The sequence below is a fragment of the Lipotes vexillifer genome, unplaced genomic scaffold (assembly GCF_000442215.2).
Source record: "Lipotes vexillifer unplaced genomic scaffold, Lipotes_vexillifer_v1.1 scaffold633, whole genome shotgun sequence".
Classification (NCBI taxonomy): domain Eukaryota; kingdom Metazoa; phylum Chordata; class Mammalia; order Artiodactyla; family Lipotidae; genus Lipotes; species Lipotes vexillifer.
In genome coordinates, this window is record NW_006789455.1 from 1,125,160 (window position 1) to 1,127,670 (window position 2,511).

Genomic DNA, 2,511 nt, shown 5'->3' on the forward strand with positions numbered 1-2,511 from the left:
CATGTACAAAGAGCACCTTCAGTTTTCCAGAGTACTATTCCTTGTGTTTATGATTTTTTGAAAATTTTGTCAAGTCTAAATGCTGAAAGTCCACAGGTATTTTAATATTCTGTTGCAGTACTTAGTATTAACATATCAAATTAAAAATGGAAACTCCACCAAAAGACTCTTCCCACAAGGCCAAGTATTCCACAGTGCAATTATAAATCTATGTATGTTGTAGTCTTTTCCATGTTTTCATAGGGATAAATGCTTTCTACATGTAAACTTCATTTTCCCTATCTGGAACTCACTCAAAGCTTTCAAAGTTGATGTCTTTTGATCCAACATTTGATATTTGATTAAATATTTCCAAACGGGTTTTAACAAAAACAAGCAAAACCTAGAGGACTTGTTTATTTAAGAAAACTTAGTGTCATATAGAACATATAGGTTTATTTATGGGGTTAGATGACAACCAAAGGAGAAGCTGGATGTACAATGTGGAAGTCTGGCTCAAACATCTGAATTTATTTTCATACAACCATTAACAATACTTCTTTAAAAATGAAAAATCCAGGACTAATGCCAAACTGGACAAGTTGATTGGACAATAAGAAAAATGAGACCATACTTGGTAAATCAGGGTGACAGTCTACACCGTTCTGAGTAAAGAAGAAACCTCCATCTATGCTCATTGCTGTTTCTCAGGTATGAAGTAGTCTAACTTATTAGCTAAGCAGAAATCCTCATTCTTTCTTCTTCCTGCACCAGACTACAGAATGTTGATTAGACTAATCTCAGTAAATTTTCCCTGAAACAAGCATATTCTTCAAATCTATAATATAATGTGAAGTTGATTTACATTGATTTTATTCTTTTAGTAATCTCAAATTCTTTCAGAAAATCATGAGAACTGATAGTAACCTTTATTCACTCTGAAAGAATCTGCTGTAATGGAAACAAATCTAATGTATCCCATCAAAGTTTTCCTGTAAATTTCCTTAGATAAACACTTCTGCCTTTGACATAGGCAAGATAATACCAAGTTTGCACAATTTATTCCAAAAATTAGAAGCAAAAGAATACTTCCTAACCTACTATCCAAGTCCAACATTACTCTAACAATAAAATCAGATAAAGACATCATAAGAAAACTGCAGAACAATATCTCTCATGAATGTAAACAAAATGATTCTCAAAACATATTAGCAAATTTTACCTGACAATATATAGAAAGTATTATATATCATGACCCAAGTGACATTTTTTTTTCCAAGTATGCAAGGCTGGCTCATAGTTCAAAAATCAGTGTAATTTATCATATATAAAAAATAAAAATCTTATGACTTTATGAACTCATGCAGAAAAAGCAAAAGAAACTGTACATAAGTACTATGCTATAGCTGAATAAGTTGTCCCCTACAGGTTAAAAATTGTGAAGCCACTATATACGTGGACTGGAATTGAACAACTGGCATTGAATAATTAAATAAATGGATAGCAGATGGTGGGAACCAGATTTCTGCTTATTGGAATAGAAGGTTATAGGTATGCAAAGGGGGAAGGCATGAATGATCCATGTGGTAAAAATCAGTAGGAATATATATACACATACATATATACATACAGAGATATTTACAGATATGTGCATATAGACAGGTTAGTATAAACACATATATTTCCTTGCTCTGTCAGTTGAGAGGGTCCAGAAGCAATGACCCCAGTAGCAACAAGCACACCTATCAGCCAGGTCTTGTTTTCTAATACCATTCTGCAATGAAAAGAACCAAGGGTACTTGAAAAAAATTGCTGATTCTAGGACTGGGACATGGAAAAATCCTAGATAATCCTACAGCATCTTATAGTGCCAGAAAGTAAGTGTTTTAAAAAGCCCAGTGATGAGAATACATCAAAGAGATACAGGAATCTAAAAGAGCTCCTAATGGCTAAAGCTGGAGAATTTTAACAACAAAATTAATAAGTATTGTATTGTAACCAAGTGTACACCAGACAGTTATGAGTCCATATCAACATAAACTAATGACTGTGTAAGAAAATAAAATTGAAGAACAAATAAATTTCCTTTCAGAAGAAGCTCAAATAATTTATGTAGTTACTTCAACCTCAAGGAGGTAGAGTATAACTCTCAACTCCTTAGTTGTGGGTTAGGTATAGTGACCTCTCAAAAAGTACAACACAGAAATAGGAGGGAGTAACTCTGCAGTAGAAAAACCCTACAAACACTACCTCAGGCAGATGATCAAGATTAACATCAACAGTGGTAAGTCATGGTGATAAAAGTACCCTAGATATGATGTGATGAAAATGACTGGGACATTGTCACAGCCAAGTGAAGCCTTAAGGGACATGACAGATACATGGGTTGTGGAATCCTAGACTAACAATCCTTGGATTGTTACCAAAAGGCATTAGGTAAAAGCCAAGGAAATTCAAATAAAGTATGGCCTTTGTTAAGAGAAAACATATCAATATTGGTTGATTAATTTTAATAACTTTACCTTACTAATA